The sequence below is a fragment of the Miniopterus schreibersii genome (assembly GCF_964146895.1).
Source record: "Miniopterus schreibersii genome assembly, chromosome: 1".
Taxonomy (NCBI): Eukaryota; Metazoa; Chordata; class Mammalia; order Chiroptera; family Miniopteridae; genus Miniopterus; species Miniopterus schreibersii.
This window is the reverse complement of record NC_138101.1, coordinates 54,728,154-54,745,053: the sequence shown is the minus strand read 5'-3', so window position 1 is coordinate 54,745,053 and position 16,900 is coordinate 54,728,154. Positions and strand designations below refer to the sequence as shown.

Below are 16,900 nucleotides of genomic sequence, written 5' to 3'. Positions count from 1 at the left end.
ACTTATAACCCAAGACATGTAGGAGTCTAGCAAGAATACTGGCCGCCAGTTGCGGCTTTCAAGGCTTCCAAAATCTAGATTTGGAATTATAGAAAACTTTCCATTTTCTCTTATCTTTTCTGTTTCTTTTATTGCTTTCCTTCTATTTTTTTTTTTCCTTTTTATTTATTTATTTTATTTCATTGTTTGGGGGTAAGGGAGCATTGGTTTGGGTCCAAAAAAACTTTCCATTGGATATTTTCCAGATACCAGAACCTGAACCTTAAGTTCACATGTAACAATGAATTAAGAAGTTACTCTTTAAACAAAATGAAGAATACAGGTACAGAGCATGGCACAGGCAGAAAGGTCACAGAGAACTCAGATTAGAAGAATTGTATGACTGTGAAAACACAGAAACACGATGTTCAGCAGACAATAAGAACTCGGTGACCAAAATTTGCAGAGCACAATGAAAGAAAGCAAAACCTTGGCAATATAATTGATAATGAATTCTTATTTTTTTGGTTTAAATTTTGAGCAAGAAGTAAAAATATTTCTTCATAGGTAATATGTTATTAGAGCCAGAAATATTAAAGCAGCAATACCTGGATCAAAAGAGAGATAATTCTCTTAGAATGATGGTTTTCACTAGTCCCTAATCCTGTGTGAGTGTATGTATCAACAATAAACTATAGAGAAAGCATATAGTTTGTATTTCATATCTTTGTGGGTTGTGTTTTTTGTTTTTTTACTTAATTACTTTTTCTTCATTCAGTGAGCTCATTCAAGGATTTAGTTATATGTAGATTCCAGGCATTACAGGCAATATCTGGTTACTATTCAACATAATTATGGCACTTAATGTGTATCATGATTGCTGCCTAGCTTTTTGTTTTCTATTTTGAACAATTATTGTATACCAGTCAGCAAGCATACATACTCTTTTAACTTAATTCCCTACATTTTACAAGAAATATGAAAAGACAAAACCACAGAAAAGTTAAATCAGTCAAAAAGCCAAGCTGGAATGTGGCACAGGCATTTGGATACCTGAGCTTTAAGCAGTAAATGAGGAAGACCTCTGTGTGAAATGCTACCCAGGAGTCTAACATTAAGCCAGATGTCTTCCTTAAAGAAAATTAAGATACTATTTTCAAAATGGTGAACTCTTCCTTTGAAAAGCAATCATTTGTGAAAAAACAAAAATCATATCGTTAGCTCTAATCTGTCTCCATAAAAATCAGATTTGAGAGATGCTCCCTTAAAATTCAAATATCTTCTTTGAAAACATTTAGAAAATATCAACCATCATTGTGAAAAAAGAATCTTCATATTATCTGAAAGTTTTAGTTCTGATAATTTTTTAAGTGTAAGGATATATTTAGTGATATTTAATAAACTATAAGCTAAAGATTATGTTCTATTGAACATTTACCCCATGAGACTGTGTTAATATGTCTAAGAATTATATTTCTAGTTACTCTTTTTGTAACAACAAATACAGGTAATTAATAGTCACGGTATGCAAAATATAGAACAAAGATTCATGAAAACTTTAAATGTGTATTACATGACACATTAGAAATCATACTCAAAATTAGCAGCAGAAATTGGTATAGAGAAAAATTGTCTCTTGAAATCTAGTGTAAATTACTGTTTTGCTATTCTGGGCTACCTACAGCTAGCATTTCTTCTTTGCATTTCAAACACTGAAAAGAGCTCTACTGTAGAAAGACAGGCATATCAAACTACACACTGAGTTATCTTGCCTTGCTAACTTTCAACATTTCTGAGATTTACACTTTTAGCTCAATCTTTAAAAAAAAAATAGATATTTTTGATATGGAAAAAAAAAACAATCTAATAACATCAAGTCATTCATAAGGAAGCAAATTATATTTATTTCTATGGAAATTATATCTTGTCCACAAGTTTTTCCTCTTTGTGGGCAATGTTTATGAACATTTCACATTGCTTTCAGAGATTTACAATCATTATGAGTTTCTTCCTCAAAAACTTTTAATGAAACATGCAAGTGATATCTACACAATGTAAAATGAGAATGTACATATCAAGCACTATTTCTTAAAATGCTGCTTCACATGTTTAATGCTACTAGCACACAGATCACTTGTTCCCTCAACTCACCATGCACTTTCACAAATCTATAAATTCCCCTCCTCTGAAATGATCCTATAAAATAATCCATCATAAAGTGGCTGTGTTCAAAGATCACTACCTCTATGAAGACTGTCCTCTGTTCCTTCAATCAGAAAATTGTTCAGGAAAAGCCTAAGATCAGAGAGAAACTGCTCCTGAGGACTCATAGTGTAAATCAATAAACATCTTCAACAACATCATTACTGTCGGTTTAATAATGGATGGCTTCTCAGATAGTGCCCTTTAGTACAGGCCATGCTATCATCTTACAGCAGAGATCTACATGGAGCTAATAATTTACAGTCAAAGAGTATCTCTCTCTGACAGGTAGGTTTCTCTGGGAATATATGGCAGAGTACAGAATGTGCTCCTCAGAGACCTGAGGTTGTCCTGAAGCAGCCCTGGGGAAACTGAAGATGGCCAACGTACCCATGGCTCCCAGAGAAGTTAGACATTTTTTTATTTTGTAAATTTAGTTCCTCATATGATTTCATTTGAAGGAAGGATTCAGCAGCTAATAATTAGTTTGAAAATTATTGATCCAAAAGGACGGATGGACTGGCTTTCTGCTGAGCTTTTCAGAGATTTGGGGCAGCAGAAAATTTGAGATTACACTTTTAGCCAATAAGATTGCTGACAGTAACATTGGATTTATATCTCTACAGACAGTGAAGTTGGGAGGGTGTTGACAAGCTTTTGTAAAAATCTATCCATTATAATGCATTCCTAAAATAAGAGCCATCCTACTTCCCACAGGAGATAAGCCAAGAGGAGGCCCACAAAGAGGACTGGAATTAGGCTAATTAATCACATCAGGAGTGTATTAAAAACCTGGCCAAAGACCATTATTTTCTAGCTTCAGAAATGCCACTGTATTTTTCCTGATAGAAACTGCCATCATCAGACATGTTACTACACTGGGGGGGAAAAACAAAAAAAACTATTAGTAATGACATATTCTACTCTTCAGTCAGTTAAGTTTTTTGAATGAGTAAAACATTTGAATAATATGAAAAATTATAAATTATTATAATATTTTTAGCATTCATCACTGTCCTTGTAAACAATCTCTGCTGATCTGATAGCCAGATGCAGAAGTTTTATTCTTTAATGATAAGAAAAAATATTCTTCAGCGGCAATTGGCCAAAGAAAATTCATAACTTTATTTAGATCTCTTTAAAGTTATAATTAACAATACATACATTTAAAAAATACAGTGTGAATAATTTTTGTTTGTAAGTGCTCACAGATGTTATTGGTATATTGATAATAAGGCATAGCTTTATCTATGTTGTGATCAAACACTACCCTGAGTGTGTAGTCCTACAATTTAATTAAAATATTTAAATTTCTATGGAAATATTTCTTTATGTTCTGATGAATTATTCAATGGGCATGGTAATACTAAGGCACTGATTACAGCTAATATCTGGTAAGTGCACATGACATAGTAAGATCTGTGTAAAGTGCTTTGTGTGCATTCTCTCATTTAGTTTTGAGGAAAGCATTATTATGATGATCATTTTACAGATAAGTTCACTGAGTCAGAGTTTAGGTACCTTGCCTCAGAACCAATATTTAGTAAGTGATGGAGATGATGCATGAATCCAGGTCAGTCTAGCTCAAACTTAAGCTTCACTTGGAAGACTTTAACTGTTTAGCTGAGGAAGTTTCATTTCATTTGATTAGCAATGTCTCCACTGCTACCTAGCTGTATACACTTAAGTCAATACTCTCAACTGCTCTAAGCCACCGTTTCTTCATCTGTAAAGTGGGAATAACAGTAATATTTGCCTCATAGGGTTAATGTAGAAAAATTAATTAAATTAGATAATAAGTGGGATTATACCAAACTAAAAAAGCTCCTGGCCAGAAAAATAAACTATTAAAAAAACAAAAAGGCAATGAACCAAATGGAAGAAGAAATTTTTCCAAAATATCTCTGATAAGGGGCTAATATCCAAAATAGAAAAAAAACTCATACAACTCCATAGCAAAAAAATGAACAATCCAATTTAAAAATGAGCAGAGTTCAACACTTTTCCTAAGAAGACATACATATGGCCAAGAGATATGTGAAAAGGTGCTAAATTTCACTAGCTATAAGGGAAATGCAAACCAATACCACAATGAAATTCCATCTCACACCTGTTAGAATGGCTGTTATCATTCAGACAAGCAATCACAAGTGTCCGAGAGGCTGAGATAAAGGAGCCCTCACATCACAGGCTAACATAATGTAGTAAAATAACCATTACCTGACTACTACCTGTTTCATTATAACTTATTCTAATAATATTTTTATTTGACAGCAATCAGGTAACTAAGTTTTCTCTTTTGTTCTGCAACTTAGTATTTCGCTATATTTGTTTCCATACATAGAATCATTTCCACAACAAAGCAGCAGTCAGTGCTGTGCCAACTAGTTTCCCTTGAGCTCACAGCATGCCTTGTAAAGAGACCTATGCGCATCCTCCCTGCTGCCCTTGACTCATATTTCCCAAGGTTTCAGGCGTTTTAAACACAAAGCAACAAAACAAGAAAGGAAAAAATGAACATGCAAAAACCTCAATTTCTAATTTAAATTTCAATGTCAGCTCGTTCTGCCACAACGTAAACAAATCCTACATTTTCTATTACTATACGAAAGGCATAAATATATTCCATATTTATTTTATAAGAAAATCTACTGTTTTTAAATTAATAAGACTTTGTATTAATTGTTAATACAGCATTACCTTTTAAAACACATCTGTATATTGTTTATGTATGTTTCTTTTCCCAATCACTTGATATTTTAGTTATATGTAGCTGAGAAGTTATTGAAAAGTGAATCGGATTTTTACACTAGCTAGCATTATACAATTGCAATCAATTCCTATGGGAAAAGTCTGAGTTGAATTCAGAACTATATATAATGATCATGAAATAGTGATCATAAATTAGTATTATTTTTTCTTTCGAGTATTTTCCTAATTCGAGCAATTAAAAATACCTACTTCTGGTATTAATTAATATCTAGAATAGGTAGTTCCTTGAAAGTCAAAGTTTTACTCGTCATTGTAATATTTAGAGGAAAGTGCATCTATTTCCCACGACATTAATTTAAGCCATGTTAAATCTATGCTCTTGTTAATAATACTACATGTCAGTTGTTTGCTCTGGGGAAGAATCCAGTTATGCCTCTTTTTACATATGTGCCCCATAACTTAGAAGCAGTTTATAAGACATACATTTTGATACAATTGATGTTATAAAATGCCAAATATACAAAAATGTGAAATATATTTTCCTCATACTATACAAGTTTTAATCATACATTATTATTATTTTAATAAGAAATTTCTAGGACAATCCAGTGGAAAACGCAGATCTCAATAATTATATTTAAGTGAACTGGGGTACACACAAAGTGGTCTAAAAGAATGTTTCTATTCTAATTTTTATAAAAACTTGTTTTAAATTTCATTTTGGTCATTATTTGAAGAGTATAGTATATTTATGTGTATCTATAGTCACCATATATACACATATATAATGTTCTTATTAGTAATTATTTTTATATTTATATACATGGTCCCCAATTTCATTCCCAAATGATTCCAATCATAGAAATTTTCACTTTCTCTTCTTTAGATTACGATATGGTCAAAATAAATGAGAGTGAAAATAATCCTCTATATTTAACAGCCAAGTATTTCTGCCTGAACTAGAAAGATGTGCTTCAGTGTATCAGTCACTATCTTCTTTAAGCCTAGTATGTTACTGAAAAGAAATGTTTTGACAATACAGGCAGCTTGCAAAGGTTAGGTAATAATTGCACTGGAGATTGCAGCTCTGTTTGTAGGGCAAGAAGAGTACCAGGAGTTCACTACAGGTGGGGATAAAAGGCAGGAGGGTCTTTAATCATTGGCACCTGTTTCTTCAGTAATAATGAGAGGTTTTTCCCTTTTCAAAACAAACCCATATTTTTGTCATAGTGTAAAAACAATTAAGTTCCTCTCTTATAATTCTGTTATTTTTTGTGACTACAAAAAAAATAGTAACATATATTATCTGAATTTCAAATGTTTTATTCATAGCATAAATATGTCATGATTCTAGAACAAAATATTTTCCCTGACATTTGAGAGTCTTTTTGGAGCTTGCCAAATCATCCCTTTGTCCTCTATCAGAGCTCCGAAATTACATATTTGTGAAAATGATATTTAAGAAATGACAGCAAGGTTGATGAATTGGCGCTGGGTTATTGTCATTTCCTGTTCATTTTTCCCCCCTGTCCTACACCAAAGAAATGTAATGGGAAATAGCTTTTATCCATGTATTAGGAAATGAACCCAGGTCTACATTAACTTTTAGCTGGGAAATTAGGTATAGGGCACTTGGATGATTTTGAGATGCCAAACCTGTGAATGGAATTATAAATCAGAGTGATATAAGATTGATTTTCTATGATTATATCAGTAGGTTCTAAAATGACTGAAGACGTCCAAGTATATTCAAAAGGCAATGCTATTTTAATTCAAATAGCTGTAAGTGTTGATTTAGACTTTTGATTAGATAAACCAGTGGTTCCCAAATGAGTCACTTGAAAGTTCTGTCAAAATACAGGTGACTGGACCACACCGCCAGAGTTTCTGATTCAGTAGTTCTGGGGCGGGTCCAAAATCTGCACTTCTCATAATTTTCTTGGGGAACCACACTTTGAGAATCACTGAAGCAAATCATTTACGGGTGAATCACTTGGAAGCTAAAAATCAAATGGAAGACAGTATGAACTCATAAATTTTGTATATTATAGGAGCATAGCCAGATATTTTATACAATTTTTAGCAAATGTTTACTTAAAACATGAAAATGTATGGGTTATGTATTAACTTAAAAATTTGTATTGTCACTTTCATCCTTCAATATTTTATAGGATCCAAATCCTGATATCCTGACTCACTGATTTTGTTTTGGGGAAGGTGGATTCATTGGCCCCAGGTACTCTCAGCCATTGTTCTGTGCAGTAGTGACCTAGGCTGGCGGTGAGGGGTCACTGAGCAAGGTCAATCGGAGCAGGCCTCTGACGTGTCCGCATTTGGCCTGAAAGTGTAAAACATTTATGAAAAAGATCTCAAACAGATCTCAAGTTTCTGAAGAACAAGCTTGACTAGGCTGAATATAGTGTTCTCCAGTTTGCAAAAAAATGCCACATAAAGTGCTATTCAATTAAAGATTAAGATTGGATAAGATGTTACAAAGAAAAATAAATTACAAAGAGCTAGGGGAATTTGTGGATTTAATGACTAATGATGTAAACATTTTTCACTGAATAGGGAGAACAAGACAACGGTATTTATTAAATAGCATGCTGCAGTTAATTTAAAGTCACAAGCACAATGGGGGAGGTTCCAGAGAGATGGGCAGGCTGCTGAAGCAGGACTGGAGTCCGTCTATTCATTTCCAACTGGGGACATCCTTTCCCTGGACCAGGAATATTTATGTTTGCTGTCCACGAACTTCTCACTGTTACAGTGTATGAGCAGTAGGATTTCAGAATGAATTACTCTTGACAAAAATGGAATCGGAGGAAAGGAAAGCAATGACACTGCAATCCAACGACTTCAGTCAGGCCCACAGAGAAAATATTTCTAGTCTCTAGAGCGTATGAGGATCTTTCCTGCCTGACCTCAGCATGTTACACCTGGGTTACGGGAGCCTAATTCACACGGACACCAAACTGAGCCTTTGGAGATTTTATTTAGCCGGCGGCGGCGGCTGCGAGTGGGCTCATGCCCTAAACAAACTCGCAGCCCCCAACAGTTTTTGCAGGGAAAATATAAAGGCAGAAACAAACAAACAAATTACATTCTGTTTGGTGAAGGGGGCACAGTTCAGTCAGGGGGACGCAGGTGGTGGAACTAGCGAAGCAGGGGACAGAAGCTAAGATAAGCGTCCATTCACTTTCTACAGTCAGCTGTCCTCTGGAATTGGGCCGGGAAAGGAGAAGGGCTCATTACTTCTACAGAATTAATGCTGTTGCTCTTGTTTATCTTAAAGTAGCGGTTGTAAGGGTAGAAGATGGGGTGCTGTACTTCAAGCACAAGACATTGCTGCAAATTTTAACATTGAGGTCTTACCATGTTGGCTGCTTTTCTCTAGCTTCTGTAAAATCCATCTTCTGCCCATATATATATATACATATATACGTGTGTGTGTGTATATATATATGTGTGTGTGTATATATATTTGCACATATATATATATATTTGCACACACACACACACACATATATATATATATATATATATATATATATATATATATATATCTCAGGTGGGGTATAACATAATTTACTACACTATGGATTTACATTTGCTAATACAGTGACACTCTCCTAGGACTCTACCTGGGTCATATGATATGCTTTTGAGGAATCTTCAAATTGTTTAGCTTCTCAAGTAACTTAGGGTTTGGAATGTGGCTGCTTGTAGCAATAGCCAAATTCTCCCATTATAACTATAATGTTTTTAGAAGGTTTCCTAAATTTATTTTGGGAAATAGCTTGCAATCCCCATGTTATGGGCTAAACTGTGTTCGCCACAAATTCATATGTTGAATCCCTACCCCCAGTACTTCAAAATGTGACAGTATGTGAAGACGTGGCCTTTAAAGAGGTGATTAAGTTAAAATGAGGCTGCTAATATGACTAGTGTTTTTATAAAGAGAGGAAATTTGGACATAAAAGAAACACCAGGGATGTGCGCACACAGAGGCTGGGGAAGGACACGGAGAAGAAGGCTGTCTACAAGCCAAGCAGAGGTGCTTCAGGAGCAACCGAACCTGCCTAAGCCTTAATTTTGGACTTGTAGCCTCCAAAACTGTGAGAAAATAAATTTATGTTGTTTTTGTCACACAGTCTGTAGTATTTTGTTATGGTAGCCTGAGCAAACTAAAATACCCCATGATTTCTGACTATGAAAGCATCTGAACACTGTGTGTCACAATGTTTGATACAGTCTTTGGAACACTGGTAGCAGAGGGGGAAGAGGAGAGGAGGAGAGGGAGGAACAGCCAATAAATGGATTTCTTTTTTTGGTAAAACAGAAAATAAATCATATATTATGGCTAACGTTCTCTCTCTCTCTCTCTCTAACGCACACACACACACCCTAAGAGAAAAAAAGTACCACCTGACAAAAATGTACTCCCTGTAGAACCATGATCTACAGATCAAGTACTTGCTTCTGAATTCAGTAATGACTGAGAAGACGCTTGTAACATATTAACAGTTGCCTTAGAAGTAAGAAGTGTCAGATTCTCTCATTTAGAGTAGGAATGGCATTTTAAAACAGTTGTGCTCTAGACTGCAGTTTCCAAAATGCCAAAAAACATCTCCTGAACTTATGTGACATTTAAAAAGATAAAAAGATATGACTGTATTCATCTTCGACTCAGGAATCCCTTGGAACTGGGCGGGGATTTGTGAAGAGTTCTTGCAAAACAGAAGACACAAACATGAGCCATTCCTGCCCCAGTACATAGAACAGGGAGAGACAATAGCAAAGATCGCTGTTGATCCCAATGACATTCAGGTTTGTTATCACCTTAGAAAACCTTCAGCGTTTTCATTTTGCTGATGTTGATTTTAACATTTAACAATATATCCTTACATTGAAGAAAATGATAATAACTTGTCAATCTAAAAACTAGTGAAACTTTCTATTTGTAGTTGTGCTACTATATTAAAATTACCTGAATTTACTCAGTCATTAAAAAAGAAGTCAGGAGCAAGTATTTTCAAGTGTGTGGGGACTAATGCTAACAAAACAGTAAATATAATAAGCTATATATTTTATAAAGTACAAGCGAAAAACCCACAAGCCTAATATAGAGGAATTAATTATAACATCTTTTTCTATCTTTCCTAATTTTTCAAATTAAAAACAACTTCTAGAATTTGACTTAAGCAGGTCCTTGTGGTATATACAAAGTAGGTATAGAATTATAAGCTCAGTATGTCATATATATGGGCAAATCAAAATGTCTTAAAAATTGCCCATAGTTATATTGTTTCAAACTCAGATTTTAAAAAAACAACAAAAAACGACAGAAGCTATACTTTTTGATATACATCATATTCCATGCACATAATTAATTGTGTCTGATATGTTTTGGCTTCATTAAAGTGGAGCTAGAATTCAAGAATAAAAATTGACTCTTCCCCCCAACTTTTATTGAGATATAATTGACATGTAATATTGCATAAGTTTGAGGTACATGTGATGATTTGATACCTCTATATATTGCAAAATGATTACCACCATAGCATTAGATAATATCTCCATTATATCACAGAATTACCATGCCTGTGTGTGTGTGTGGTGAGAACATTTAAGATCTACTCACTTAGCAACTTTCGAGTACATAATGCAGTATTATTAACTATGATCATTATGCTGTACATTGGATCCCCAGAGCTTATTTATCTAAGTACTAGACATTTATACTCTTTGACCCACATCCCATTTCCCTCATACCCCAACTCCTGGTGGCCACCATTCTAGTCTCTGAGTTCATCTTTTTTAGATTCCACATATAAGTGATATATAGTATTCGTCTTTCTCTGTCTTACTTATTTCACTTAGCATAATGCCTTCAAGGTCCATTCATGTTGTCACAAAAGGCAGGATCATTTTCTTTCTCATGGCTGAATAACATTTCATTGTGCATACAGACCACATCTTCTTTATCCATTCAATTGTTGATGTCTGTCAATGAATAATGCTGCAATGAACATGGGAGTGCAGATACCTCTTCAAGATCCTGACTTCATTTCCTTTGGATATATAGCCCAAAGTGGTATTGCTGGATGGTATGGCAGTTCTATTTTTAATTTTTTTCAGGAAGCTTCATACTATTTTCCATAGTGGTTGCACTAATTACATTTTTACCAATGGTGCATAAGGTTCTCCTTTCTCGATATCCTTGCCAACACCTATTACCTGTTGTCTTTTTGGTAACAGCCATTCTAACAGGTGAGGTGATATTGTGACATTTGCATTTCCCTCATAATTAGAGATGTTGACCTCCTTTTCATGCACCTGCTGGCCGGCTGCATGTCTTCTTTGAAACAAAGTGTCTATTCATTTTCTCTGCCTACTTTTTAATTCAGTTATTTGTGAGGTATGTTTTTTTCTGAGTTGTATGAGTTCTTTACATATTTGGATATTAACCCATTGTCCAACCTATGACTTGCAAATGTCTTCTCCCATTTTGTAGGTTATCTTTTCATTTTGTTAATGGTTTACTTTGCTGTGCAGAAGCTTTTTAGTTTGATGTAGCTCCACTTGTTTATTTTTCTTTTGTTACCTTTGCTTTTGGAGTCAAAAACTCATCCCCAAGACTGACATCAGGGAGCCAAACTGACTCTTGATATGCAAATTATTTCACTGGTAGAAACAGTGAAATTGTCCAGTTGCTAACGTATGAGTTTACAGTCTGAAAAGGTAATCAGTCAGTATATTTTACATAAGTAATTGAAGTTGGTTAAGCCAGCAAGTTGTTTCAGTAGAGTGATTACTACATTAATTGTAGAAAAAATTGGGGTATGCAAGGTTTTGTGATTAAGTTTTCAGAAAGCAATGCACAATGACTTCTAGATTTCTTTTCTAGATCACAAATAGTGGCTAATAGCTACAGCATTATAAACCAATCAATATTATTTGGATATCTGCAACCTAATTAATTAAGATCATTGTTCTAATCACCAAAAATCTGGAAGGTAGTTATAATTCTTCACTCAGTGACCTTCAACGTGTCATTTTATGATCTGAGCTGTGACTTTTCTTCAATTTGTGAAATAAATGATAGGGACACATTAGCCCTCTAGCACAAAAAATATGTATATATTTATTCATCAACCTGAAAAATTTGATACATAAATAATACCCAAGTTGCTGCTGACTTGGGGTAAGTGCATTTATTAGTGGCATTGACAATTCTATTATTTTGTCTCTTGTATGCCTAGCCAGCTGTCTCAGGATAAAGATATGGAATAAAACTAGATAAAATTATATAACAGACCCATACAACCCACAGACTCCATGCTGAGTCTCATATTAATACTAAAAATAATAGCCATGCTTTTCTGAGTGCTGGCTATGTGCCAGGCATTGGGCTAGGCTCTTCAAATACAGTTTAAATGTATCCTTGCAATGACACTAAGAAGTATGTGTCATGATCTCTATTTTATAAACATGGAAACCTAAAATCAAGAGGTCAAATAAATTGTCCAAGATCTAAGAGCTACTAATTTGTAGATCTAGAATTTTGATCTCACTTGTTTGACTCCCAAAATGCTGTTGTTTCCACTTTAATATGTTCCTTTTAAAACAACACCATGACTAAGACATCTGGGTCCAAATGAAGAACAAACCTATAATTTCTGACTAATGAGATCAGCACCAGATATTTGTGTTTTTTTGGTAATTTCTACTGAAAAAAACTTAAAAGAAAATGCTGTATGAGAAATGGTGTCAACTATGCAAGGCACTAAGCTTCACAGTCATTTTAAACCTCCAGGGTTATTCTTCTCTTTCTATGCCCTATTCAGAAGCTTTCATAATAAAAATTACTCTTCCTAAAGCAAATCACCTTTTAAGTTATCGTTTTCTGCTAGGTAAAAATGTTTATAATGAAAAATAACTCTCCTCACATTCCAGATGTTTGCTCATCTCAAGGAGAAGCTCTGCAGATTTTGTCTGGAAGTGGTTGAAGGAAATAATTATGTTTCCCCTAATATCATATAATATAAGCATTGGCAGAACACAAGAATATAAAATATCATGAAACACAGAGAAATGTGGAATTGGTAGTAAGCAACACAACTTAACTAAGGATAGCACAGATCACAGACTATCATTGAAGGAAATAAAATTTCAGAAAAGGCATTAATCAGTACTTATCTACCCCTTTTACTGACAGTTCAAGCTATTATATTATATGAATAAATATGTTATGATGTTATGCTATATGTTATGATGATGGATAGAAAACAAACAGAATAGTTTCCAGAGGAAATAATGTGGATACAAAGTACCCATTTCTGATTTTTTTAAAAGTTTCCTGCTCTAGTTAGGCTTGTCATGGAGTGTGACCTGCCTCTGTGATACTCCTAAGAAAATAAGTGGTCAATAAAATCTCTTAAGATTCTGTTAACTAAACCTATTTCTTTCTCTGTTATGCCAGGGACTCCAAAAGAGCAGAGCAGGGCCAGCTTGACAGATAGTGTCCTTGAGAGTGCCTTAGCACAGGTAGCAAATATAATGATATCAAGATGTCAGTTGTCACGAGAGCAAAATATTTTCTTTTTTATTTATGAGGGAACATTTTTTAATAAAAAAAAAATTCAGATTGTATTTGACATCTACAAATAGGGTTTGGAAATTTCATACATCATAAAAAGACTTGTATACTTCTAAACAGCCTCCCACCATCCCCCAAAAAGATGAAAAACATGGTGCTTATTGATCGATCTGGGTGGAAAAAAATCTTTAGCCAAATAACCCTACAGGCTCAAGTGAGAACATTTTAGATTCTTGAGTTCCCTTTGTTCATTTTAATATCAATCCATCCAAGGCATTTTAGTGGCAATTATAATTGTTTTACAGCTGCCTTGGAAGCCTGTCGTATCGCAGCACTTACAGAGATGCTATCATAATAGCCTGTCTCAAGGAAGCCGGAGTAAAGCCCGAAAATAAAAGCTCACCCGTTGGCAAAGTCACAAATTGATAAAGTACAAGCGAACTGGAAATTCACTGGGTAAACAAAAGCTCCAAGTCATTTAAAAACAATGAAAAATAAGTCATTGCCAGTCGCAGGGTGCCAGTGTGTACCAACAGCACCAAGGTTCTAAAACAAAACCTAGTAATTTCTTACTAAGGACTTAGTTAAATAAAATCTTTGCATGGTTTTAAGGCAACATGACAAAAATATATCATTGTGCCAGGCACAAAAATATGATAATATGTTAAGATACAAGGGCTTCTTAATGCTGAGATACCTTCAAAAGCCTCCTGAGTCAGTTCAAAGGGGAAAGAATATCACCACCACTTGCCAGGTTCGGTGAGAGAGCTGTTTACTGCGCGCAGCAAAACAAGCAGACCGTGGCTCGGGGAGCACGTCATCACAGCTTTTTTAGTGGCCTGTCCATATTACCTCATGACAACTGTGAGCCCAGCACCCCTAGATCTCTGTGGCAGGCGGGGTCACGGTGAACCTGATGATCTCATCTCCTAGGTGGAGGTCTGGCTGCTTCAGCAGTCTGTGCAGAGTCCAGCAACTCATTTGGGCAGATTGCACTGGAGGTAAGGATATCAGACCGGGTTTTCCACAATATAGGCTTATCTCTTAATGGAGTTATTATCCTTCAAATTCAGTAATGAGGCTACTGAGAGTTCGCTTGTGGTGCTTTACATCTTACATTCATTTTTAGTACTTCACTCACTCGTCACCTTGGCGTGCGCTTTCAAGGAGGTGCACTGGGCAGTGTTCCCAATTTCTGGGAGGAGACAGAGGGCTTTATTTTTCCTCATTTGAAAGGTTTTTGCCCAATTAGAAGCATGATTTGATTCTTAAGCAAATATTGGTGAATTAAAATATTAAAATACAGTCTTCACCCATGGCATTGCAGAGCAATATTTATAAAAGTAGGCTTTTTGCATGTATAGACAGAACAGTTGTATTTTCAACCTGAAAGTCCATGAGTTAATTTGTCATTTTCCTGGGACCCAAATCTGAATCATATACATTAGAATGTGCAAGAGCGTGTTTCAAAGCTGATGAATGAGCAAAACAAATGAACTGGTATTCATATCTTGGTATTACTGATTATTTGTCTATGCACACGTGCTTTTGTTTATAAGGGAGAATTATATGTTCTTCTTTAAAAATGGAAATTCAGAGGTCCTATGAATATCTCTTACAAAAGTCAAGGATCTAATGGCAAATGGCAAATATCAAAAACTCATTGCAGGTATATCTTCATAATCATTCTCTCTTCTGAGATTATATTCAACATACGCATTACCAATCTATCAGAATAGGCGTGAGAGATAAAATCTAATTGCCATCCTCGGCCTACTAAGTATGAAGAGGCACCCAACAGAGGAGCACCTAAGTATCTCAAGCAAATCTTGTTGGCCATAAAGGGAAAAATTGATGGTAATACAGTCATAGCAGGGGAATTTAACATACCACTGACATCAATGGATAGCTCCTGCGGACAGAAAATCAACAAGGAAACGGTGGCCTTAAATGACACACTACATCAGATAGGTTTAAGTGATATCTTCAGAGCATTTCACCCCAAAGCAGCACAATATACATTCTTTTCAATGGCACATGGAACACTTTCTAGGATAGACATGTTAGGACACAAAACAAGTCTCAATTAATTTAAGAAGATCGAAATCATATCAAGCACCTTTTCTGACCATAATGGTTTGAAACTTGGAAATCAATCACAAGACCAAAAAACTGAAAAGCACACAAAGATGTGGAGGCAGAATAACATGCTACTAAACAATGAATGGGTGAGCAATGAGATTAAGGTGGAAGTCGAAAGATACCTGGAAACAAATGAAATGAGAACAAAACAGCCCAAAATCCATGGGACACAGCAAAAGCAGCCGGAAGGGAGAATTCATAGCATTACAGGTCTACCTCAAAAATCAAGGAAAATCTCAAATAAACAACCTAACTTTACACTTAAAGGAACTGGAAAAAGAGCAACAAACAAAGCCAGAAGTGAGTAGAAGGGTGTGGCGGGCGTGGCTCAGTGGTTGAGCCTCGACCTGTGATACAGGAGATGGCAGTTCGAGTCCTGGCCAGGAATCTATTACCTCTGAAACCTATGTAATTTTATTAACCAAAGTCACCCTAGTAAATTCAATTAAAAAAAATAAATAAGTAAATGCTGAAAAATGAAAACACACTGGTTGGAAATTAAGTTTCTAAAAATACTACTTACATTAAAACAGAGGTCTTCCTTCATGACATTATATAGAAAAAAATATATGCAGTCCATCTTTTCCTAATATCATAACATTGTTAAAAGCCATGCTCTATTTAAGAGATTTTTTTAAAGTACTTCATGTTTTTTTGTTACCTTATTTCAAGTGAGCCAGTGGGGTTTCTCAGCTGAAATGTCAGTTTTATAATAAGGATTCCTATGGTATAAAGTTTACCTTGCCTACATATATGGGTAGCTTTTCAAACATTTGAAATCCGTATTACACCAATTAGATAAGTCTTCACTGAACCTTTCACATTGTAAATTAATGTTATACTACTTCCTTTTCTTTTGACCTTTCCAATAAAATAAACTATTTTCAAAAGTGATCGTTAAAATTTGAAAAGTAAATATGAGATTGAACAATTATTTATATGAGATTAAGTTTTTCCTGGCTCCATTTAAAATTTAGGGGAATATTTCTTATAATATCCTATCATGCCACTGAGATGGGGGTCAATTATTTACATTTTGACATCTACAACTTTTTATTTTTGTGATGTTACTACTACCTAGAGCATTGTTAGACCTCCCTCAAGTAAATTGATTCATCCTATTTCTAATTATAGAATTGAATTCATTTAAAGTAATGAGCTTTAATAATTTTGATAATTAAAGTTAACTTTAAATAAAAATCTTTAAATATTTTAAGAACATATATATAACCAAAATGAAATAAAAATCATCTTCATTTCTTG

General features: G+C 34.7%; 1 protein-coding gene across 3 annotated transcripts in view; it reads right to left on the bottom strand.

Moving 5' to 3' along the window:
- CCSER1 (coiled-coil serine rich protein 1) overlaps positions 1 to 16,900 on the bottom strand; it is a 1,053,860-nt gene that overhangs the window by 69,906 nt on the left and 967,054 nt on the right. The gene's annotated exons all lie outside the window — the stretch shown is intronic.